The sequence below is a fragment of the Lontra canadensis genome, unplaced genomic scaffold (assembly GCF_010015895.1).
Source record: "Lontra canadensis isolate GAN:19392208 unplaced genomic scaffold, GSC_riverotter_1.0 scaffold48, whole genome shotgun sequence".
NCBI classification, from domain to species: domain Eukaryota; kingdom Metazoa; phylum Chordata; class Mammalia; order Carnivora; family Mustelidae; genus Lontra; species Lontra canadensis.
Window position 1 is genome coordinate 6,667,051 of NW_022631042.1, and position 26,721 is coordinate 6,693,771.

The following is a 26,721-nucleotide window of genomic DNA, read 5'->3' on the forward strand; positions in this document are numbered from 1 at the left end:
AGTAATTTTTATATTGTTTATGGGCTCAATGCTAACATTTTTATAGATTCGGCTAAATGTTATTAAAATTAATTTTATTGATTTATCCTAACATTTTTAAACAGCTACTGAAAAATTTTAAATTACATATGTGATTCACAATTATGAGCATTATATTTCCCTCTCCCACAATATTATGAGCATTATATTTCCATTGGACAGCCCTGATCTAGACTTTGCCCATTGTCTCTTACTTGTATTTTCTTCTAAAATGACCAGTTACAATCTTGAAAGGCTTCAAGTGATTTGAGTTTTTGTTTAGAAGTATATTCAAAATATTTGATATTTATTAGAGAAGAAGATCTAAAAAATCCTGGCCAGAGGTGTGGGTGTGGAATTTTTATATTAAGCAATTTTGATCTTTTAAAACCATAAATCAGCTTCAAGGATTTTTTTCAAATAAGATATTTATAGTGTTCATTAATATCCATTCACTATCCCCTTTAAGTAGTCTTTTTTTTTTTTTTTAGTTTTACACCTTTATTTAACAATCTGTACTTAGTTCTCATCTGCATTAACTGCAGATTTTTTTAAGTGGTGACAGGTACATGGGTAACAAACATATAGAAACATATAGAGCTCGTTTGGCGAATCTTCATCCTCCTTACAATTTCTGGGCAATTGGACACAGACACCATATGGAACATTCCTTATTCCTTTGGCCTAGACAGCTTTGTTGAGCCTGATGGTACACATTTGGAGTTTCCATCTCCTTCATGGCAAATTTCCAGATGTCTTCGAGTGCCAGAGGGGTAAGCTTCTTGAAACCCACTCCATGGATGCCTTTGTGAGTGCTGATGGAGTATTCTCTGGTCACTACCTCCTTAATGGCAGAACAGTTCTTCTTCTCCCCACCCTTCTTTGTGGGTGCTATTCTGCCGGGCCAAGGTTGGAAAGGAAGCGCACAAGGTATTGTGGGAGAGGGAAAGCAGCACCTCAAGTACAACTAAGAGGTCTTTTTTAATAAATCAATTCTTTCTGAATTTAAGATAAAAATCCATTTTAAAAACTCTTTTTTTTTTTTTTTTTTTTTTGAGAGAGAGAGAGTGTACAAGCATTGGCAGGGAGGAGTATAGGGAGTAGAAGAGGGGAAGTGGGAGAGGGAGAGAAAAAATCCCAAACAGGCACCATGACCACCACAAAGCCTGATCTCAGAACCCTGAGATCACGATCTGAGCCAAAATCAGGATACAGCCGCTCAACCAACTGAGCCATACAACCGCCCCTTCCTTACAAACTCCTAATATTAGAAATGCATATGTATCCCTGAATACACGGTGATTGTGAGAAAGAAATAGTAGATGTTAAGCTGGAAGAATTTGGGGGGAAAAATCTCGATTGAATTAATTGAAAATTTTTGTATGACAGATTAAATAATTGTTGCTCGACCTTTAATTTTTATTTTATTTTATTTTTTAAAGATTTTATTTATTTATTTGACACAGAGAGAGAGATCACAAGTAGGCAGAGAGGCTGCAGAGAGAGAGGGGGGAAGCAGGCTCCCCGCTGAGCAGAGAGCCCGATGCGGGGCTCGATTCCAGGATTCTGGGATCGTTACCTGAGCCAAAGGCAGAGGCTTAACCCACTGAGCCACTCAGGTGCCCCGATCGACCTTTAATTTTTTAATATAAAAGAGACTGTTTCAAATTGTTTGTTCTAGCACACAATGCTGCAATGAATTTTTCTTGTATATGCATCCTTTTTATTTAAAAAAGGAAAATTTGAAAGGATTTAACTTTATTTAAAAAATTAGAACAAATTTGAAAAAATGATAGCATTTTTCTTTTCTGAATAGTGGTCATATGGGTATGGATTATTTCTTCAGCCCTTAAATTAACTTAATTTTCATATTAATGCTTTTAAAAAATTTTTACATATATTTTTTAAAGATTTTATTTATTTATTTGACAGACAGAGATCACAAGTAGGCAGAGAGGCAGGCAGAGGGAGAGGGAGAAGCAGGTTCCCCACAGAGCAGAGAGCCCGACACGGGGCTCGATCCCAGGACCTGGGATCATGACCTGAGCTGAAGGCAGAGGCTTTAATCCACTGAGCCACCCAGGTGCCCCTAAAAATTTTTATATTAATCATTTATAAATTCTCTTGGGCATTGCATGAAGATATTCGTATCATAATATGTTTACATTTTCTTCCTATTCTCTTTAATCTCTTATTATTTTTCTAGCTTTAATGTCTTGTGCAGGATCTCAGGTATGTGTGAACTATATGGAAATAGCAGTCATCCATGTCTTGACACCCACCCGAAAGGTAACCAAAGTAAAATGTCTCCATTAAATGTGATGATTTCTGTAGATGTACTGTAAATACCTCTTTTTGTTGTTGTCTTTTTTAAAATGTCTTTTTTAAAGATTTCATTCATTTATTTGACAGAGAGAGAGAGAGAGAGATCACAAGTAGGCAGAGAGGCAGGCAGAGAGAGGGGCGGGAAGCAGGCTCCCTGCTGAGCAGAGAGCCCCATGCAGGGCTGGATCCCAGCACCCTGAGATCATGACCTGAGCTGAAGGCAGAGGCTTAACCCACTGAGCCACCCAGGTGTCCCTCTTGTCTTTTTAAAGAAAGTGTCTTTCTCTCTCCTCCTTTGCTAAGAATTTTTATCTTAACTGTGTAGAAAATCATACTGAGTGCTTTTTCAGTCCAAATAGAAAGAAGAATCATTTTTGATCATTTGATGTGGTGGTTATTAATTGCATTAATAAGTTTTCAAGCTGAAAAATCCCTACATACCTTAAATTAACTCCACTTGTTAGAGTTAAATATAATTAGCTACTAGGATCTTTGCTTTTACATTCATGAAGGAAATTGACCAACAGTTTTGTTCTCCTGTATTGTTACTGAGTTTGGGTACTCAGATTTTATTAACCTAATGAAATGAATTGGACGGCTTTCCTATTTTTTTATTTTTGGAATAGATGTTTTGAAATAGATGTTTCTTGAAAATGGACAGAAATTACATCTAATAGCATCTAGCCTTGGCTTTTGCTGGGAGAAGGGGAGTTGTGATCATTTGCAGAAATATATCGATTTCATCAAAATTTCAATTTTTTATATATATTGGTCCATTACACACTTGTAGGATTTTGTTTATATTTAGTTATTTCCCCTTTTGCATTCTGCTATTGTTTATTTGTGTCTTCTCTCTTCTTGTTTTACTTAACTGGTATCTCTAGAAATTTGTTTCTTAGTTTTCTCACATTGTCTTATTTTTAACTGTTTCTTTTGTCATAACTTTATCCTTATTTTTATGTGCTCCTCTCTTTTCCTTTTGTTTTTGGATTTAGTTTGTTGATCTTTTCAGATTTTAGCTAATTTGTTTTCCATCTTTCTTTTTTCATCTTTCTTAAATTCTGCTTAATATTCATAATTTGGTACATTTTCCTCCACATTTCAGCAGAAAACAGATTTCAACTCAGTGTTTTCATTGTCATTCAGATGTAAGAATTTCACATTTTAGCATATAGTTTTAGCCTTAAGTCAACAGGCAAATGGTAATATGTTAGTTTTTAGAGATAGGAAATTTTCCTAAATATTCTTGTTTGATTTCTAATTATTACATTGTAGGTATAGAATATAGATGGTATGTTGCTAATTATTTGAAATATTTTGAAACTGCTTTTTGGGACTGGGTGTATGACCATCATTGGTAAATGTTTCCTGTGTGTTTGAAAATATATATTCTATGTTCATTTGATAACAAGTTCTAGACATATATCTATTACATCTAGCTTAGTAATACCATTGAAATCATCTCTATCTTTATAGTTTTCCATGTATCATATACCCATTTCCATAAAGTGTGTGTTCATTTATTATGCCTTTCCATAACAGAAATGTTATCCATTTTTATACTAATAGTCTATCCTCTCAGCTCCTTTTTTTTTAAACATATTTAACATCTCTTGGATAATAATTTTCATTTTTCTCATATTAAAATTTCTAGTTGATATTTTAAGATATATCTTTTCCATACCTTCATTATCAATTTTTCTGCATCTTATTGTGTGTTTGTGTTTTAAATGAGTATCTTTTGGACAACACTTTTAACTTTTATTTTTTTATTTTTTTATTTTTTAAGATTTTATTTACTTATTTGACAGAGAGAGAGATCACAAGCAGGCAGAGAGAGAGAAGGGGAAGCAGGCTCCCTGCCAAGCGGAGAGCCCAATTTGGGACTTGATCCCAGGACTCTGAAATCATGACCTGAGCCGAAGGCAGCGGCTTAACCCACTGAGCCACCCAGGTGCCCCTTAACTTTTATTTTTAACACAATCTGAGAGTCTTTGTGTTTTCATTATTGTTTTACATATTTTAATTAATAAACTTTACCATAAATTACTTTGTTACTATTGTACTGGAAGATGTTTTCTACCTACTACCATTAATTTTATCTTGTTTCCCATTTCCCTGACTTAATTAGACATTTTTTATGAACTAACTATACATATTCTATTCTTTGTTATTTTAATAGTCATTAATTCATTAAGATTCTTTTAACAATTTTTTTTTTTACCATTGACTATGTGCTTGTCAATGCTTTAAGCAGGGGAAATAAAACAGATTAATATTTTGTTTGTTTCCTTTTCAATGTCTATAACTTTGTGAATAAATATGTTTCCCCCTGAACAGGAAAACGAGTTAATACAGTTCCCTCTCCCATCTTTTTCTCTTCTCCTCACAAGTTTTAGTTTTAGATTTTTGTGCTTACATAAATGATTAAATTATTACTTTTTCAGACACCAATATATTCTACTTATTTTTATACATTCTTTCCCTTCATAGCAGTTTCTTCCTTATGAAATCAATTCCTTCTTTTCAAAAGTTAAACCTCTAAGAATCTTAAGAATTCTTTTAAAGAGATTCTTCATGCTGCTAGACTCTCTGATAACTAATATCTTTATTTTTGCACCAACATTGAAGTGATAACTTAGCTGAATCCAGTGTCAGATTCAAATCTTTCCTTGTAAAATTTCTTGCATTCAATGTTACTGTTGTCAAGGCTAATAGGCATTGGTTTTAGTTTCCCTATGAAAGATAAGTTTTAATTTCCTTCTGAAAATTATAAGTGGTTCCCTTTGTGGTTGTTTTATTTTTGTTTTGAGAGAGTACCGGAGTCTGAGGGATGGAAGAGGAAGGGCAGTGGGGGAGGAAGAGAGAATCTTACACGCTCCACCCCCAGCACAGAGCCTGCTGCAGGGCTTGATTTCAAAACCCTGAGATCATGACCTGAGTCAAAATCAAGAGTGGGACCCTTAACCAATCGAGCCACTCAGGCACCCCTCCTTTGTTTTTAATAATCTTAAAAGTCGTTATTATTTATCTATATGAGAAAGTTTTTCTCCCACATAATACCTCCTATTCAGTTCTTTACGTACCCTTTAAAATGGAAGTTTTACATCTTTCATTAATTTAAATATATTATCAGTATTTTTTTCTTCAAATATTTTCTCTATTTGTGTGTCTTCTTTCTCCTTCTAGATGGGTACTGCTATTTCTATTATTAGTCTCCATATCTTTTTACTTCTTTTCCCATTCATTTCATCTTTATTCCCTGCTAATACCTTCTGAAAGAGTTCTTCAATTTTATATGTCATTTCAGTAAATCATCCTTCAAGTATATTCAGCAGGTTCTCTTCACTGGCAATAAGTAACTAGAAAATGAAATGAAAAGAAGATGCTACTTGTGATAATAATAAAGACTATCAATTGCCTAAGAGATAATCTAGCAAAGATTACCTGAGAGGTTTAGGGAGATTTTTAAAAATTCTATTAAAAGATATCCAAGTAAATCTGAACAGAGATATAATATACTCAAGAATACAATGGATAAAATTTTAAAGATTTTAATTGTCATCAAATAAATCTGTAAATTCATCACTATTCATTCAACATCACGTCTAAATTTTGGGAGAAACTTGACAAATATCTTCCAAAGTTTTTTGTTTTTTTTTTAAATTTTTTATAAACATATAATATATTTTTCCCCCAGGGGTACAGGTCTGTGAATCGCTAGGTTTACACACTTCACAGCACTCACCATAGCACATACCCTCCCCAATGTCCATAATAACCCCATCCCCCCTCTCCCAACCCCCCTCCACCCAGCAACCCTCAGTTTGTTTTGTGAGATTAAGAGTCACTTATGGTTTATATTCCTCCAAATCCCATCTTGCTTCATTTACACTTCTCCTACCCCCTTAACCCCCATGTTGCATCTCCTCTCCCTCATATCAGGGAGATCATATGATAGTTGTCTTTCTCCGATTGACTTATTTCGCTAAGCATGATACCCTCTAGTTCCATCCACGTCGTCGCAAATGGCAAGATTTCATTTCTTTTGATGGCTGCATAGTATTCCATTGTGTATACATACCACCTCTTCTTATTCCATTTGTCTGTTGATGGACATCTAGGTTCTTTCCATAGTTTGGCTATTGTAGACATTGCTGCTATAAACATTCGGGTGCACGTGCCCCTTCGGATCACTACGTTTGTATCTTTAGGGTAAATACCCAGTAGTGCAATTGCTGGGTCATAGGGTAGATCTATTTTCAAACTTTTGAGGAACCTCCATGCTGTTTTCCAGAGTGGTTGCACCAGCTTGCATTCCCACCAACAGTGTAGGAGGGTTCCCCTTTCTCCGCATCCTTGCCAGCATCTGTCATTTCCTGACTTGTTAATTTTAGCCATTCTGACTGGTGTGAGGTGGTATCTCATTGCGGTTTTGATTTGTATTTCCCTGATGCCGAGTGATACGGAGCACTTTTTCATGTGTCTGTTGGCCATCTGGATGACTTCTTTGCAGAAATGTCTGTTCATGTCTTCTGCCCATTTCTTGATTGGATTATTTGTTCTTTGGGTGTTGAGTTTACTAAGTTCTTTATAGATTCTGGACACTAGCCCTTTATCTGATATGTCGTTTGCAAATATCTTCTCCCATTCTGTCAGTTGTCTTTTGGTTTTGTTAACTGTTTCCTTTGCTGTGCAAAAGCTTTTGATCTTGATAAAATCCCAATAGTTCATTTTGCCTTTGCTTCCCTTGCCTTTGGTGATGTTCCTAGGAAGATGTTGCTGCGGCTGAGGTCGAAGAGGTTGCTGCCTGTGTTCTCCTCAAGGATTTAGATGGATTCCTTTCTCACATTGAGGTCCTTCATCCATTTTGAGTCTATTTTCGTGTGTGGTGTAAGGAAATGATCCAATTTCATTTTTCTGCATGTGGCTATCCAATTTTCCCAACACCATTTATTGAAGAGGCTGTCTTTTTTCCATTAGACATTCTTTCCTGCTTTGTCGAAGATTAGTTGAACATAGAGTTGAGGGTCTATTTCTGGGCTCTCTATTCTGTTCCATTGACCTATGTGTCTGTTTTTGTGCCAGTACCATGCTGTCTTGATGATGACAGCTTTGTAGTAGAGCTTGAAGTCCGGAATTGTGATGCCACCAACTTTGGCTTTCTTTTTCAATATTCCTTTGGCTATTCGAGGTCTTTTCTGGTTCCATATAAATTTTAGGATTATTTGTTCCATTTCTTTGAAAAAAATGGATGGTACTTTGATAGGAATTGCATTCAATGTGTAGATTGCTTTAGGTAGCATAGACATTTTCACAATATTTATTCTTCCAATCCAGGAGCATGGAACATTTTTCCATTTCTTTGTGTCTTCCTCAATTTCTTTCATGAGTACTTTATACTTTTCTGTGTATAGATTCTTAGTCTCTTTGGTTAGGTTTATTCCTAAGTATCTTATAGTTTTGGGTGCAACTGTAAATGGGATTGACTCCTTAATTTCTCTTTCTTCTGTCTTCTTGTTGGTGCAGAGAAATGCAACTGATTTCTGTGCATTGATTTTATATCCTGACACTTTACTGAATTCCTGTACCAGTTCTAGCAGTTTTGGAGTGGAGCCTTTTGGGTTTTCCACATATAGTATCATATCATCTGCAAAGAGTGATAGTTTGACTTCTTCTTTGCCAATTTGGATGCCTTTAATTTCTTTTTGTTGTCTGATTGCTGAGGCTAGGACTTCTAGTACTATGTTGAATAGCAGTGGTGATAACGGACATCCCTGCCGTGTTCCTGACCTTAGCGGAAATGCTTTCCATTGAGAATGATATTTGCATTGTGTTTTTCATAGATGGCTTTGATAATATTGAGGTATGTGCCCTCTATCCCTACACTTTGAAGAGTTTTGATCAGGAAAGGATGCTGTACTTTGTCAAATGCTTTTTCAGCATCTATGGAGAGTATCATATGGTTCTTGTTCTTTCTTTTATTCATGTGTTGTATCACATTGATTGATTTGTGGATGTTGAACCAACCTTGCAGCCCTGGAATAAATCCCACTTGGTCGTGGTGAATAATCCTTTTAATGTACTGTTGAATCCTATTGGCTAGTATTTTGGTGAGAATTTTTGCATCTGTCTTCATCAAGGATATTGGTCTGTAGTTCTCTTTTTTGATGGGATCCTTGTCTGGTTTTGGGATCAAGGTGATGCTGGCCTCATAAAATGAGTTTGGAAGTTTTCCTTCCATTTCTATTTTTTGGAACAGTTTCAGGAGAATAGGAATTAGTTCTTCCTTAAATGTTCGGTAGAATTCCCCCGGGAAGCCGTCTGGCCCTGGGCTTTTGTTTGTTTGGAGATTTTTGATGACTGTTTCAATCTCCTTACTGGTTATGGGTCTGTTCAGGCTTTCTATTTCTTCCTGGTTCAGTTGTGGTAGTTTATATGTCTCTAGGAATGCATCCATTTCTTCCAGATTGTCAAATTTGTTGGCATAGAGTTGCTCATAATATGTTCTTATAATTGTCTGTATTTCTTTGGTGTTCGTTGTGATCTCTCCTCTTTCATTCATGATTTTATTTATTTGGGTCCTTTCTCTTTTCTTTTTGATAAGTCTGGCCAGGGGTTTATCAATTTTATTAATTCTTTCAAAGAACCAGCTCCTAGTTTCGTTGATTTGTTCTATTGTTTTTTTGGTTTCTATTTCATTGATTTCTGCTCTGATCTTTAGGATTTCTCTTCTCCTGCTGGGTTTAGGGTTTCTTTCTTGTTCTTTCTCCAGCTGTTTAGGTGTAGGGTTAGGTTGTGTACCTGAGAACTTTCTTGTTTCTTGAGAAAGGCTTGTACTGCTATATATTTTCCTCTCAGGACTGCCTTTGTTGTGTCCCACAGATTTTGAACCGTTGTATTTTCATTATCATTTGTTTCCATGAATTTTTTCAATTCTTCTTTAATTTCCTGGTTGACCCATTCATTCTTTAGAAGGATGCTTTTTAGTCTCCATGTATTTGATTTCTTTCCAAATTTCCTCTTGTGATTGAGTTCTAGCTTCAGAGCATTGTGGTCTGAAAATATGCAGGGAATGATCCCAATCTTTTGATACCGGTTGAGACCTGATTTAGGACCGAGGATGTGATCTATTCTGGAGAATGTTCCATGTGCACTAGAGAAGAATGTGTATTCTGTTGCTTTGGGATGAAATGTTCTGAATATATCTGTGATATCCATCTGGTGCAGTGTGTCATTTAAGGCCTTTATTTCCTTTTTGATCTTTTGCTTGGATGATCTGTCCATTTCAGTGAGGGGAGTGTTAAAGTCCCCTACTATTATTGTATTATTGTTGATGTGTTTCTTTGATTTTGTTATTAATTGGTTTATATAGTTGGTTATATAAACCAATTAATAACATTGTTAGGGGCATAGATATTTACAATTGTTAGATCTTCTTGTTGGACAGATCCTTTGAGTATGATATAGTGTCCTTCCTCATCTCTTATTATAGTCTTTGGCTTAAAATCTAATTGATCTGATAGAAGGATTGCCACTCCTGCTTTCTTCTGATGTCCATTAGCATGGTAAATTCTTTTCCACCCCCTCACTTTAAATCTGGAGGTGTCTTCGGGTTTAAAATGAGTTTCTTGTAGGCAACATATAGATGGGTTTTGTTTTTTTATTCATTCTGATACCCTGTGTCTTTTGATTGGGGCATTTAGCCCATTAACATTCAGGGTAACTATTGAGAGATATGAATTTAGTGCCATTGTATAGCCTGTAAGGTGACTGTTATTGTATATTGTTTCTGTTCCTTTCTGATCTACTACTTTTAGGGTCTCTCTTTGCTTAGAGGACCCCTTTCAATATTTCCTGTAGAGCTGGTTTGGTGTTTGCAAATTCTTTCAGTTTTTGTTTGTCCTGGAAGCTTTTAATCTCTCCTTCTATTTTCAATGATAGCCTAGCTGGATATAGTATTCTTGGCTGCATGTTTTTCTCGTTTAGTACTCTGAATATATCATGCCAGCTCTTTCTGGCCTGCCAGGTCTCTGTGGATAAGTCTGCTGCCAATCTAATATTTTTACCATTGTATGTTACAGACTTCTTTTCCCGGGCTGCTTTCAGGATTTTCTCTTTGTCACTAAGACTCGTAAATTTTACTGTTAGGTGACATGGTGTAGACCTATTCTTATTGATTTTGAGGGGGGTTCTCTGAACCTCCTGGATTTTGATGCTTGTTCCCTTTGCCATATTGGGGAAATTCTCTCCAATAATTCTCTCCAATATGCCTTCTGCTCCCCTCTCTCTTTCTTCTTCTTCTGGAATCCCAATTATTCTAATGTTGTTTCGTCTTATGTTGTCACTTTTCTCTCGAATTCTGCCCTCGTGTTCCAGTAGCTGTTTGTCCCTCTTTTGCTCAGCTTCTTTATTCTCTGTCATTTGGTCTTCTATATCGCTAATTCTTTCTTCTGCCTCATTTATCCTAGCAGTGAGAGCCTCCACTTTTGGTTGCACCTCATTAATAGCTTTTTTGATTTCAACTTGATTAGATTTTAGTTCTTTTATTTCTCCAGAAAGGACTTTTATATCTCCCGAGAGGGTTTCTCTAATATCTTCCATGCCTTTTTCGAGCCCAGCTAGAACCTTGAGAATCGTCATTCTGAACTCTAGATCTGACATATTAGCAATGTCTGTATTGATTAGGTCCCTAGCCTTTGGTACTGCCTCTTGTTCTTTTTTTTTTTGTGGTGAATTTTTCCGCCTTGTCATTTTGTCCAGATAAGAGTATATGAAGGAACAAGTAAAATACTAAAAGGGTGGCAACAACCCCAGGATAATATGCTTTAGCCAAATCAGAAGAGATCCCAAATTGTGAGGGTGGGGGAAGGGGATATAAAGATGTTCAGAAAGAAAAAAAAAAAAAAAAGAAAGAAAAAAGAAAAAAGAAACAAATAAAAAAAGAAAACCAATAATGAAAAAATATAAAAAGGAAAAAAAATATATATATATATTAGATAAACTAGTTAAAAAACGTTAAAAAAGAAAAGGGTAAAAGTTAAAAAAATTCAGCAGAAGAAGAGAAAAAAAAATGAAAAAGAAAAAAAAAATTAAATTAACTGCAAGGCTAAAGATTCATGGGGAGAAAGCCATGAGTTCTGTGCTTTGCTTTCTCCTCCTCTGGAATTCCGCTGCTCTCCTTGGTATTGAAACTGCACTCCTTGGTAGGTGAACTTGGTCCTGGCTGGGTTTTTGTTGATCTTCTGGGGGAGGGGCCTGTTGTAGTGATTCTCAAATGTCTTTGCCCCAGGCGGAATTGCACTGCCCTTACCAGGGGCCGGGCTGAGTAATCTGCTCAGGTTTGCTTTCGGGAGCTTTTGTTCCCTGAGCACTTTCCGTAGAGCTCCAGAGAATGGGAATGAAGATGGCGGCCTCCCAGTCTCTGGCCCGTTGGAGCCAAGAGTCTGGGGCCCCACTCCTCAGTGCGCCCTTAGAGAACAGTGCCCGATTGCTCCCATCACCCTGGCCTCCGGCCGCGCTCCAAGCTGACCGAGCCTGCGAGCAGTTCAAGGTAAACCCGAGCTTAGAGCTCACTCCTCGGCTCTGTCTCTGTAGCCGGCTTCCCCATTCTAATACCTGTAAGCTCTGCGACACTCAGACACCCCCTATCCTTCTGTGACCCTGCGGGACGTGAGGCCACGCTGACCCCGTGTGGGCTTCACCCCGGTTAAGCCTCTGGAGCGATGTCCCTCAGCGGAACAGACTTTTAAAAGTCCTGATTTTGTGCTCCGTTGCTCCGCCACTTGCCGGGAGCCGGCCCCTCCCCCCGTGGTCTATCTTCCCGTCGTTTTGGATTCACTTCTCCGCCAGTCCTACCTTTCAGAAAGTGGTTGATTTTCTGTTTCTAGAATTGCTGTTCTTCTCTTCGATCTCCCATTGGATTTGTAGGTGTTTGCAATCTTTAGATAAGCTATCTAGCTGATCTCCCGCTACCTGAAGTAGTCTCAGCGGGCTACTTCTCCGCCATCTTGACTCCTCCCCCTCTCTTCCAAAGTTTTAACAGAAAGATAAATTTCCATAAATAAGTTTCAAAAAGTACAAAGAGAGGAAACTCATAGTATCAGATAGTAAGACAGAGTACATTACCAAATGATAAAACCATCAGTGTGGTACTAGTGCAGGTACAATTGATTGACTGAAGGAATAAAAAAAACAAAGATTTAAACAGATCTCTTGTTATGTGACAGAGGTTAGATTACATAACTATGAAGTCATTATGGATATTTTTATAAATGATACTAGAAACTTAATTTACTATTTAAAAAAAATAAAATTGGACCTCTAGTACATACGGTTACATAAATAAATAAATAAATAACCCCAAATGGATAAAAAACTTCAATATGAAAGTGAAGGAATCAAGTGAATCACAGATTATGTTTACCAGAGCAAGATATAAGAGCCCAAATCACAAGAGAAAAGCCAGCATAATTTGACTCATACAAGAATTGGGCAATGCAAGTAAGAATTTCTATGAATAAATATTACTCTCTGGTTGTGCCACCAGGAAGCAGACCCTAAGAAAGACCATAATAAAGAGCAGATTTATTATGGAGTGTTCTTAAAGTCAATTCTGTGTAAGGGAGAGAAGAGAAACAAAGCTGGATTGGGTTAGAGGGAAAAGTACTGCTCTGATGCAGTATCAGTGAAAGCTTTTTCTCTGAAGCTAGAGAGGCTGAGCCCAAACATCCCTACAATGACTCGTCCCTAGGAGGAGAATGTGAATTTGGATGAGACAACTTTTTTTTAGCCAAGGCTGTTCTTAATGATTATTATGGGCTCTCCGCAACTATCTCTTTTCATCAGTGGAAGAATAAGTCCTCCGGTCCTGAAAAAGGATCTGAATGATATATCACAGATTCCATTGAATTCATAAGATTGAGATTAAAGTGGTAGCCAGGGATTACATACTTACAATGAATAAATAATAAGAATTAGTATATAACACACCCGGTGACTTCCACAGAACCCAGCAAAAAAATAAATAAATAATAAAACAAAATAAATAAAAGAAAAAAAAAGAGAAGTAAAAACTTAAATGATTAATATGTAAAGTTACTCTAATCTCATTAATGAAAAGAATGAAGAGATATATATTAAAGATGTTGATTATAGCATTATTCTAGTAAAGAACTGGAGTAACTTAGCTATTGAACACTAAAGAAATTAGTTGATAACATATAGCACATGCATTATAATAGAATGATATGCATTAGGCAAAAGAAACAAACCTATTAACTATACATAAAAAAGAATAGATTTTAAAATATATATAATGTTGACTGTGAAGAATCAGAAACAAAATAAGATTTTAACACTGTTACCATCTTATAAATTTAACAAAACATGTAAAACAACTATATTTTTGTATTTGAAAATAGCATGTCTAAAGCAAGATATGCAACATGTTTTGGAAGCCGTGATGGATTAGTTGCTATCAGGTTTAGCCTATTGTCCTTAAAAAACTATAAATGCTGATCAACATATATAAAGCAATTGTTTGCAGGCGCTGGGCAGAACCAATCCAGGCCTACTATCTTTAAGAAAAGAAAAGTATATGAAGTGAGTCTTCTATTCTCCCCTGTTTTCTGTCTGAAGTTATGTTTCAATCCACAGCAAAGGAAAATAGAATACAGAGAGTAGAAGTCTAACTGAGCAGGAAACACAAATTTGAATGTAAGGCTGTTGAAGTGGCTGGGACCAAAGTGGAAAGAATAGCAGGAAAAAAGCCCCCCAAATCTGCATAATTATTCATGTTCTTGGCCAACTTCTAAATTACCCATGCATAGACTGAGACTCTGAGAGATGGTATTTATTGCTTTCTATATTGATTTTTATATTAATAATAGATTTTTTAGTTTTACCTTATTGTGACTAGAGAATATGATCTTTTTAAAATTTTTTGTAAAAGATTTATTTGAAAGTGAGAGAGAAACTTGAAGGAGGGGCAGAGGGAGAGGCAGAGGGCATCTCAAGCAGCCTCCCCACGGAGCACAGAGTCTGATGTGGGGCTCGATCTCACCACCCTGAGATTATGACCTGAGCTGAAACCAAGAGCTGAACATTTAATTGACTGAGCCACCCAGGTGCTCCAAGAAAATGGTCTTAATTAGAGCATCCTTTCCTTCTTCCCCAAGAGAGAAAGCCCCAGGTTAATCAGAGTCTCTCAAGATGGTTGCCAGATCAAGCACCAAAACTATTTAAAGTAAGAGGGTTAGTGAAACTACCAAAAGTGCTAGTACTGCAACTAGCCCAAAGGCCATAATTGATAGATATCCATCACCTTTCTCTTCCACCACTCATTTTACATTTTGTTCACTGTTGGCCATCTCTTTGGTTGGTCTGAGGGGCATGCTTGGCAGGAAAGCTCAAAACTTGACTCTGTAATGGTAAGCCCTTTGTTTTCTTTTCTATGTGTAGTAACTATTTGAAAAAACAGACCCACAGTGACCCACATTTCCCACTACTTAAGCTCTAGTGTAGTGTCTTCATGCATTATATCAAGACTATTCCTGTGTTAAAATAGAATATGACAGAAGTGATAATGCACGACTTATAAGACTAGGTCATAAAAGGTGTTGCATCTTCTGCCTTGGTCTTTGGGACAAGCTCTCTTGGAGCTCTGAGCCACAATGGAAGACATCCAACTACCTTGAGGATCATATGCAGAGAGATGACATTCAGAAGCTTTGAATGACATAAGTCCCAAAAGTACACAGGGAGAAATGCACAGGTAGTCCTCAACTGTTCCAATCCCTATTTATTCAAGTCATTCCAATGGAGACTCCAGAGAATTCATATAGCAGAGGTAAATTGTCTCTGCTGAGTTCTGTCCAAATTATAAATTCATAAACAAATAACAGATTTTTGTTTTAAACCACTCAATTTTACACAAAAATAGATCAAAACACTTCAACCGTGGTTGCTGTAGTTACCCATTTATAGTTATCATGGGCATAAAAATTCATAAATTCTTCTGTACTTTCATTATGTAGGTGCTATAGCCTGTTTTGGTAATTAGTGTGCGTTGAATGTTGTGGCATGTTACAGACCATTAGGCTTCCAAAACTGTGGAGTCTCATGAATCTTCATGACTTATCTCCATACTGTGTCTTATTGGCATATCTGCTATATTTTCCACTTCCTACTCACTGATTACCATGATGTCATCAATATACTGAGCTAGTATTGTGATCTATGGCTTGTCAAGATGATCAAGATACCTGAATTCTCTGGTATAACAGAGAACAGCACAGTTAGCATCCCTGGGCTAGGGAGAAAATGTGAACTTTTGTTCTGACCATCTGAATAAAAAACCAAACTTGATCCTCCTTAGTAAAAAGAATTGGAAAAAAAAATTATCTGAAAGATCTGTATCTATAATAAGTGCCAAAGCCTGTGTTAATCTATTACCACTTAACCAAGTGGTAGTCCCAATAGTAGCTACTACTGCAGATGGTAGAATCCAGCAGCTGTGACTGGGGTTGCCACTTGGATAAATTTATAATAATATATACATCTGCCAAGATCATTTTCATTTTTTGCAGACTACATATAGTTGAATTAGATGGAAATGCGTGAACCATCACTCCTACATCCCCTGTCTTTGATATTGGTATTAATTTCAGCAATTCTTCTCATAAGATAGTATTACTTCTGATTTATAATTTTCCTCAGGATAGGAGTGTGATTTCCTCAGGAGTGTGATTTCTGCTTCTACTTGGCTCTTGATGACCTAGTGGCTCTTATTCCATAGACCATAATTTCAGCTGCTAAATATTTCTTTCTCAATAATGTACACATGGCCAAGGAAATAACAATAGGTTAGGGACAAAGATACTTTGATACACTGTGAAATGGACTTGAACCAAATTCCACCTGGCCTCCAGAAGCTCCCATTTAACCAGAGAACCATGGTGCTGTTTCAGATCCCATGGCATCACTGTCAGCTCAGACTTTATACCTAACAGTCCTAGAAGTGTCTGGATTTTCCAATTCCTCAGTGTCAGCTACCCAGGGAATGATTCCAGGTCCCTTTGGAGAATAACCAAGGGCATATTTACTGTATAAATGTCATGTGGAATTGCAGGTTTCTTTCACAAGGGAACCATGTGCTTTAATAAATGAGTTCCAAATTTGAGAACTAACTTAGATCTGGAAATTGAGTGTGAAGGTACTTAGATCTGGGAAATTTTCTCATTTTAGCAGTTGATGACAATCTTCTATCATCTTTTTTTCTTTCTCTCTTTCTCATAAGTATCTGCCCACCTATCTCATGTTTAAGAACACCATGACCTATTGGCTATTACCATAGATCCCTGAAGGTCAAGGCAACTTGATGGCAAGCTAGCAATTATATCCTCCATGCCTCTGATGACTTAGTGGTATGCCCTGGCCTTATCGCCATTGATATTAAAGAGCCCAGTTTGATAGCAACAACCTATACTGTCAATCACAGCCCGCAGAGTGCAACTACCACCAACCAAGCTTCTTAAAGGTGTTGGTATCTGCTCTGTAGCACATTCCTTTGGGGTGTCTTCTTGACCCACACAGGAATCCTAATCAGGTCATGGGTGATTAAGCTTTACATAGGAAATCTATTCTAATATTCCCATCTCCTTGAGTATTTTCACCTTTTCTGTGATGTCATAAGAAATTTCCAGATTTTTGATCCTATTTTCTTTATTCAAGGTTCAAGAAGGTATCCTAGCAAAATCTGGGGAGAAATACTTCACTGTTGTTTCCAGATCATCAATTCTGAGGCAGTTGTGCTTATTTCCATTCAATAAATTCTCTCATATTCAGCATTATATTCCACACCTTGAGGAATAACTCTCAAGCTCTGCTCTCATACTTGCTTCTCAAGTTTCTACCAGCACTTACTTTTCAGAGATGACTTGTATTTCTCAGCTCAGATTGTATTGAGGCTTAAACCTAACTATTGACTGAGGCAATGAAAGAAAGTGGGTAGACTATTATGGTAGGCACTATCTTCAGAGGCGCCTGCCTTAGATGTCATTACATTTGTTTCTGTGGCTACGGAAAGAGGGCACCTTCTGCTGGTCTGGATGGTTCAAGATAATTTGGAAGTTGACGATTTTCAGGCTTGTCTACCCAAATGACCTTCTTTGAGTCTCAATGTCCCATTCTCTTCCTAATCCACTAACTTAGCATACAGACCACAAAGCTATGCATTCTGGGAGTACTGAGCCTTTGATTTTATTCTGAGCCTGATTTTAAGCATATTCTACTCTGATGCAACAGAGGAGAGTCTTCCTAAAAACTGCTGGAAGCCCTCTGGATTTCACATTGTTGCTTGTGTTGATGCATGGCTAACCTGAACTTACTATTTTACTTTTTCATCATCTATAATATGATTAAGAAAAGCTGGCCAACACAATCCTCATAATTATTACTGACTCCATACTTTTAAGATAGCACAGACATCACATATTCAAATGTTTCTCATTTTGCCTTGCTTTATTCCAAAGCAGCAAATGTGAAAGCCTTAGAAGTCATGGTGCCACAGCTAGTCAGGAATTTTCAGCCTTCTACCACTACTAATACTAGAATCTTCATTCCTGTCAGGTGAATAATATGGCTCCATGGTCTGCTTTCTAAGAACATTCTTATTATCAATGGTCTTGCCCTCAGGTCTCCAGAAAGCAAAGCCTAAGGCAGAGACTGATATATTCCTACCTTTTTAAAATAATGAACTTCCAGGGTATCGGGGTGAGAAAATAAAGGCAGTGAAGAAAGGGGGAAAAGCCAATATACAAACAGATTACTATGCTTGCTCCTGTTTAGTATATAGTATAGCTGCTTCCATCCATGTGGTACTTTCAAGAAGTGATAGAAATGAATGAATATTAAGGCCTTTTGTCCAAGAAAGGAAGGGTAAAGAATTTATCCATTCTATCTTGTCTCCTATTGACCAAAGTTATACTGCATGGAAAATTAATTTCCTTGCACGTCTAGCTTGCTCATGAAGGAAGGGACAAAAAAGATGCTATTGAAACTCATTCCTTAACATCATCATGAAAGCTCAGGACAAGAGACAAGAGATATATGGCATGGCATGAGGCAAAGTATCCTATATAAGGCAAAGTATCAAAGTATCATAGGTTGCAAGAAGTTGATGAGTGTCCAGGCAAAGCAGCGCTTGGTCTGAAAAAAGTGGCCAAATGTCCAGAGATAGATGAAACTGAAAAATAAGATGTGGTACTTACATGTTTAAAAACTTTTCATTTAATTTGTATTATGTTTTTGGTTGAAGCACATAATTCACATTCTCTATAATTGTTTCTGACGTACCTTTGCCTATAGATATGTAAGGGATTTTTGATTACTATAATAATTGAAACTGCATTTACTTGTCATTGACTTCTGTATTTTATACTAATTATATTGCTGTCTTTGGGTTTAGTCCTTTGCAATGTGCGCTGTGTCTTGTTTCCTGTTTTATGGGGTAGTAACTTTGAAAGAAGGGAGTATTTATTTAAATTATTTATTGGAGCATTTTAAAGTTTTGCTTTGAGATACTTTATGTTCTTTTTTTAATAGAAAACAAAATTTTAAATTTGATTTCCAGTGTAGTTAACATACAGTGCTATCTTATTTTAAGATCCACAATATAGTGATTCAACAATTCTATACATTACTCAGTGTTCATCACAATAAGTATGCACTTAATCCTCTTTATCTATTTCATCCATCTCCCCACCTGCCTCCCACCTGGTAACAATCTATTTGTTCCCTATAGTTGAGCTTGTTTTTAGATTTGTCTCATATTTGTTCTTTCTTCTTAAATTCCACAAAAGTGAAATCATGTGTGGAAGAGATTTCAAGAGTGAAATCTCTGACTGACTTATTTCACATAGCATTATGTACTTAAGATCCATCCTTATTGTTGTGAATGGCAAGATTTCATTTGTTCTTAAGTCCGAGTATATATGCGATCTATATCTATCTATATCTATATGTATATCTATATCTATTTCTATTTCTATATCTATATATGTATTTTGCATACTTTGGATATTTTAGATAAAGGTACAATAGATATAGGGATGCATTTATCTTTTCCAATTAGTGTTTTATTTCTTTCAGTAAATACCCAATGGTAGAATTACTGCATCATGTGGTAATTCTATTTTTAATTTTTTGAGAAACCTCCTTAGTGTTTTCCACAGTGGCTGCACAGTTTGCATTCCCACTAACAGTGCATGAGAGTGCCTTTTTCTCCACATCCTTGCCAACACTTGGTGTTTCTGTTTTTAATTTTAGCCATTCTACAGTTGTGAACTGATATCTCATTGTGGTTTTGATTTGCATTTCCCTAATGATGAGTGATGTTAAGCATATTTTCATGTGTCTCTTGGTTATCTGTACATCCGTTTTGGAGAAATGTCTGTTCATGTCTTCTGCCCATTTTTTAATTACATTTTTTTTTGTTTTGGGGGTTGAGTTATGTAAGTTCTTTAAATTTATTGGATATTAACCCTTTACCAGATATGTCATTTGCAAATACCTCCTCCCATTCAGTAGGTTGTCTTTTAGTTTTGTTGGTTGTTTCCCTTGCTGTGCGGAAGTTTTTTACTTTAAGGTAGTCTCAATAGTTTATTTTTGCTTTTGTTTCCTTTGCTAGGAGATATATCTAGAAAAATGTTGCTACAGATGATGTCAGAGAAATTGCTGCCTGTGCTCTCTTCTAGGATTTTTATGGTTTTAGGTCTCACATTTAGGTTTTACATCTATTTTTACTTTATTTTTGTATATGGTATATGACATTGGTCTAGTTTTATTTTTTTGCACGTAGCTGTCAATTTTCCCAATATCATTTGTTGAAGAGACTGTCTTTTTCCCATTGCATATTCTTGCCTGCTTTGCCAAAGACTAATTGACCTTATAATCGTGGGTGTATTTATGAACTCTCCCTTGTAGTCCATTGATTTAGGTATCTTTTTTGTCCTAGTAGCATACTGTTTTGATTACTACAACTTTATAGTATATCTTGAAATCTAGGATTGTGATACTTCCAGTTTTATTCTTCTTTTTCAAGATAGCTTTGGATGTTTGGAGTCTTTTGTGGTTCATATAAATTTTACATTTATTTGTTCTAGTTCTGTGAAAAATACTGTTTGTATTTTGATAGGGATTGCATTAAATTTGTAGATTGCTTTGGGTAGTGTGGACATTTTAACAATATTTTTTCTCCCAGTCCATGAGCATGGGATATCTTTCCCATTTGTTTGTGTCATCTTCAATTTCTTTCAATGATGTTTTGCAGTTTTCAGAGTATAGGTCTTTCACCTCCTTGGTTAAGTTTATTCCTAGGTATTTTATTATTTTTGGTGCAATTGTAAATGGGACTGTTTTCTTATATGTCTTTCTGCTACTTCATTGTTAATGTATTTAAGTGCAACTGATTTCTGTATATCAATTTTGTACCTTGTCACCTTTACTGAATTCATTTATCAATTCTAATAGTTTTTGGTGGCATCTTTGGGTTTTTTTTTTTTTTAAGATTTTATTTATTTATTTGACAGATAGAGATCACAAGTAGGCAGAGAGGCAGGCAGAGAGAGAAAGAGGAGGAAACAGGCTCCCTGCTGAGCAGAGAGCCCGATGTGGGGCTCCATCTCAGGACTCTGGGATCATGACCCGAGCTGAAGGCAGAGGCTTTAACCCACTGAGCCACCCTGAGGCACCCCTGGGATTTTCTATATATAGTATCATGTCATCCGCAAATAGTGAAAGTTTTATTTCTTTCTTACCAATTTTGATCCCTTTTATTTCTTTCTTGTCTGATTGCTGTGGCCAGGACTTCTAGTACCATGTTTAATAAAAGTGGTGAGAGTAAACATCTTTGTCTTGTTCCTGATCTTATGGAAAAACCTCTGGTTTTCAACAGTGAGTATGATATTTGCTGTGGGTTCTTCATATATGGCCTTTACTATGTTGAGGTTTGCTCCCTCTAACATAGTTTGCTGAGAGTTCTTTTTTTTTTTTTTTTAATGAATCAATGTTGTACATTGTTAAATACTTTCTCTGCATCTATTGAAATGACCATATGGTTTTTATTCTTTCTCTTGTTGATGCAATGTATCATGTTGATTGATTTGCAAATATTGAACCAATCTTGCATCCCAGAAACAATTTACACCTAGTGTGGTAAATGACTTTTTAAATGTATTGCTGGATTTGGGTTGTTAATATTTTGTTAAGGAATTTGCTTCTATGCTTATCAGAGATATTGGTCTGTAGTTCTCTTTTTTGTAGTGTTTTTATCTGGTTTTGATATCAAGGTAATACTGGCCTAATGAATGAGTTTGGAAACTTCTCTTTCTTTTCTATTTTTTGGGAACAATTTGAGAAGAATAGGTATTAACTCTTCTTTAAGTGTTTGGTAGAATGCATCTTTGAAGCTGTCTGGTCCTGGACTTCTAATTTTTGGGAGTTTTTATATTACAGATTCAGTTTCATTGCTGGCAATTGGTCAATTTTCTAATTTTTCCTGATTCAGTTTCAGGATGTTATATGTTTCTAGGAATTTATCCATTTCTTCTAGGTTGTTCAATTGTTGGCATATAATTTTTCATAATATTCTCTTAAAACCCTTTATATTTCTGTGGTGTTGGTTGTTTTTTTCTCCTATTTCATTTTGGAGTTTTTTAATTTGAGTCTCCCTCCCCTTTTTTTGATGAATCTGAGTAAGTGTTTTTCAATTTTGTTGATATTTTGCAAGAACCAGCTCCTGGTTTTATTGATCTGTTTTTTGTTTTGTTTTGTTTCGTTTGTTTTGTTTTGTTTTTTAGTATTTATTTGGTTTATTTCTTCTCTAATCTTTATTATTTCTTATTTTTTTCTACTAGTTTTGGGTTTTGTTTTTTTCCTATTTTTCTAGCTCCTTTAGATTTAAGGTCAGATTGTTTGTGATTTTTCTTGCCTCTTGAGGTAGGTTTGTACTTTTATAAGCTTCCCTCTTAGAACAGGTTTTGCTGCTTCCCAAAGACTTTGGACTGTTGCATTTTCATTTTCATTTTTTCTATGTATATTTTGCTTTCCTCCTTGATTTCTTGGTTAACCCATTCATTGGTTAATAGTATCTTTTTTTTTTTTTTTAAAGATTTTATTTATTTATTTGACAGACAGAGATCACAAGTAGACGGAGAGTCAGGCAGAGAGAGAGAGAGAGAGAGAGAGGGAAGCAGGCTTCTTGCTGAGCAGAGAGCCCGATGCGGGACTCGATCCCAGGACCCTGAGATCATGACCTGAGCTGAAGGCAGCGGCTTAACCCACTGAGCCACCCAGGTGCCCCTGGTTAATAGTATCTTATTTAACCTCCATTTACTTCTGTTTTTTTTCCAGACTTTTTCTTGTGGTTGATTTCTTGTTTCATAGTATTGTGGTTGGAAAAGATGCAAGGTGTGACTTCAGTCTTTTTCCAGGTGTTGAGGCTTCTTTTGTGACTTGATATGTGATCTATTCTGGAGAAAATTACATGTGCATTTGAGAAGAACGTGTTTTCTGCTGTTTTAGGATGGAATGTTCTGAATATATGTTACATCCATGTAGTCCAGTGTGTCATTCAAAGCCACTATTTCCTTGTTGATTTTCTGCTTGGATGATCTATCCATTAATGCAGTAGGGTGTTAAAAGTCCTCTGCTATTATTATATTACTACTGATTATTTCCTTTATGTTTTATATTAGCTGCCATGTGTATTTGGTTACTTCCATGTTGGGTGCATAAATATTTATAATTGTTATATCTTCTGTTGGATTGTTCTCTTTATGATCATATAGTGTGTTTCTTTGTTTCTTGTTACAGTCTTTATTTTAAAATCTATTTCGTCTGATATAACTATTGCTTTCTTTTCACTTCCATTTGCATGATAAATGCTTTACCATTCCTTCATTTTCAATCTCCTTGTGTCTTTAGGTTTGAAATGAATCCTTTATAGGCAGCATTTACATAGGTCTTGCTTTTTATCCATTCTATCACCCTATGTCTTGTTTGAGCATTCAGTCCATTTACATTAAAAGTAATTACTGATAGGTATATACTTATTGCTATTTTGGTTTTTTTGGGTTTTATTTATTTATTTGAAAGAGAGCATGTGAGCAAACATGAGCAGCAGGGAAGGGCAGAGGAGAAGCAGACTCTCTGCTGAGCAGGAGGCCCAAAGTGGGGCTTGATCCCATGACACCGAGATCATGACCTCAGCCGCTTAACTGACTGAGACACCAAGGTGCCCCATTATTGCTATTTTGTTACTTGTCTTATGGTGGTTTTTGTAGTTCTGTTTCTTCTCTTGCTCTCTTCTCTCATGGTTTGATGGCTTTCCTTAGTGATATAATTAGATTCATTTCTTTATTTTTTACATATCTAATAGCAGTTTTTGATTTATGGTTACCATTAGGTTTATATGTAATATCGTATGCACATAGCAGTCTATATTAAGTGATGGTTGTTTAAGTTTGAACCCATTCTTTGTCTCCTTCCTTGTTTTAATTATATAGTTTTATACTTTTTTTTTTTTACTCCATTGACTGATTTTTATACATATACTTAATTATACTGCTTTATTTTTTCCACATTTTTGTTTTACTCTTACTACAGTCTTTCCTTTCCACTCATAAGTCTGTTTTATCATTTTTTGTATGGCTGGTTTGAGGTCATGAATTCCTTTTGTTTGTGAAATTTCTTTATCCTTCTTTCTATTGTGAATGATAGACTTGCTAGATAGAGTATTCCTGGCTGCAGGTTTTTTCCTTTCAGCAATTTGAATATATGAAGCCTATTCCTTCTGGCCTGCCAAGTTTGTGATGAAAAATCAGCTGATAGCCTTATCAGTTTTCCCTTGTATTTAAGTGTTTTGTTTTCTCTTACTGCTTTTAAAATTCTCTTATCACTACTTCTTGACATTTTAATTACTATGTTTCTTGTTGTTCACATCCTTGGGTTGATTTTATTGGGGGCTCTCTTTTCCTTTTGGATCTGGATTTCCATTTCCTTCCCCAGATTTTGTAAGTTTTCAGCTATTATTTCTTCAGAAACATTTCCTGCTCCCCCCCCACCCCTCTTTCTGCCTTTGTTTTCCTTCTGGGATCCCTATAATGTGAATGTTATTATGTGTGATGGTGTTTCTGAGTTCCCTAAGTCTATTTTAATTTTTTTTTTCTCTCTCCTGTTCAGCTTGATTGCTTTCCATTACTTTGTCTTCCAGGTAGCTGATCCAATTTTCTGTTTCTTCTAGTCTACTCTAATTCCATTTAATGTAGTTTTAATTTCAGTTTATAGAGTTTTTCATTTCTGATTGGTTCTCTTTTGTTTTTTTTCTCTTTGTTGAGGGTCTCATTGAGGCCCTCCACTCTTTTTTTCAAGTTCAGTGAATATCTTTATGACCATTTCTTTAAATTCTTTTTTTCAGCCATATTACTTATCTCTGTTTTATTTAGCTGTCTTACTTTTTGTCCTCTTCTTTCATCTGGGAGATATTCCTTTGTCTCCTCATTTTGTCTAACTCTCTATGTCTGTATCTATGTGTTAAAAAAATCAGCTATATCTCCTGCTCCTGAAAGTAGTAGTCTTATGAAGAAGAGGTCCTGTAGTGCCCTGCAGTGCAATCAATGTCCCCTGTTCATCAGAACCTGGTGTTTAAGGGGTGTCTTGTATGTGTGCTGCATACCTCCTACTACTGTGGCTGAGTTGCTTTTGCCTTCAGTCCAGTCATCGGTGATGGTCTCTTTGCCTGTTGTGGGCAGTGTTTGGTCTCTGTGCTATTAGTGGGCCAGTTGGGAGTCACCTTGGGCTTGAGTTGAGTTAGGTGAAGCACTGGCCAGAGAGGCGGTAGCACTGAACTACAGGGTGTTCTCCCTGAATTGTCCTCTAAGAAGCTTTTATTGGTGGGTGGGACCTGTAGTCAGATCAGATGTTTGTCCCCAGTCAATTGCTGGGGGCTGCAGTTAGTATGAGTACTCTCTCTAGGGCAGGAGTCACTTTGGAGTGGTGTTGGCCTCTGTCAGGGCTGCTTACACATTGGCAGACTTGTGGAACCACTTTGGATAAATTCCTGCCAAAGGCATGTTGGAAGTGGCCAGTCTGCTAGTGAACAGGGAGTGGGACACATACTGTAGCAGGTCCATGCTGGTCTGCTGTGGGAGTTGACCTGCAGCCACTTGAGATGACTCCTGAAGAAACTTATTGGAGGGGTGGGTCCACAGAAGAGTGCAGGGGTGTGGTAAACTGTTTACAAGCTAAGTGGAGAGTTGGGGTTGTGCTGGCTCCCACAAGTGTCCATGTATCTGGGTTTGGGGGTAGAGGAGGGACATAGTGCCCCTGGTCTTTTGTTCTTGGAGAAGTCTCCCAAAGAATCCTGACTCTCCAGCACATGCTCTGAAACTAGTAAACATATCTTTTTCCTACATATCCCAGACATTTTTCACACTGTTGCTTCTATGCTATATATCAGTGGGGTTGGTTTTTTGTGCTGTCCCTCTAAGAGCAGGCTCTCCCAGAGCTGAGCTCACTCATTTTTAAGTTTCAGGTATTAATCCTCACTGATTGTTAGGCTCCTCTGGTTTTCAAAGGCAAGTGTTATAGGCATTCATCTTCCCAGTGTGGGGTCCCCATGCCTATGTGTGGGTCTGGTCCTGTCCACCATTTGTGCTCACGACATCCCTCCCTCCTATGGACAGTCCTGCAGGTATACTTGGCTTTGATGTAGCCTCTTCTTTACATTTAGCTGTGATGAGTCTGTTCTGCCATTCTTTGGGTCATTTTCTGGATTGTTTACACAGATATGGTTGTTATCTAGCTCTATCCATGGGACAAGATGAGCTTAGGATTCTCCTACTCTGCCATCTTCCCAAGATGTCACTTTTATATTCTTTGAGAAAGGTCTTGATTATATAATTTTTTTTTTTTTAGTTTCAAATTCAACAAATTTAACCTCTCTCCTATGTAAAACAAGAACTTTACTTTGCTTTTCCTAATGCATCCCAATGCTTACAGATCTTTGCTTATTTAATATGAGTGTAGATTATAGGTAAGAAGTACAGTTGGTTTTATTTTTTTTTTTTTAGAATTACGTATCTTCTTTTTCAAGTGACATTTATTATACTTGTGTCAAGTGTTAACATGTGTACACATATTTCTTGGATTCACTTATATCAAGGTTCACCATAAAAACATTCATTCAAAATTTTCCATTTTTTACTTCTCAATTTTAATTCTTGACCCCCTGAATTAAATATTAAACTTTTTAGTTTCTACATCAGTGCTATAATTTATAAACACTTACCAGAAAATGAAAATTTCAGTTGTCATCAA

The 26,721-nt window shown here is 36.4% G+C and overlaps 1 pseudogene; it reads right to left on the reverse strand.

Moving 5' to 3' along the window:
- Nucleotides 1–482: 482 nt before the first annotated feature.
- On the reverse strand, nucleotides 483–25,535 carry LOC116876840 (annotated as a pseudogene).
- Between the last annotated feature and the right edge of the window lie 1,186 nt (nucleotides 25,536–26,721).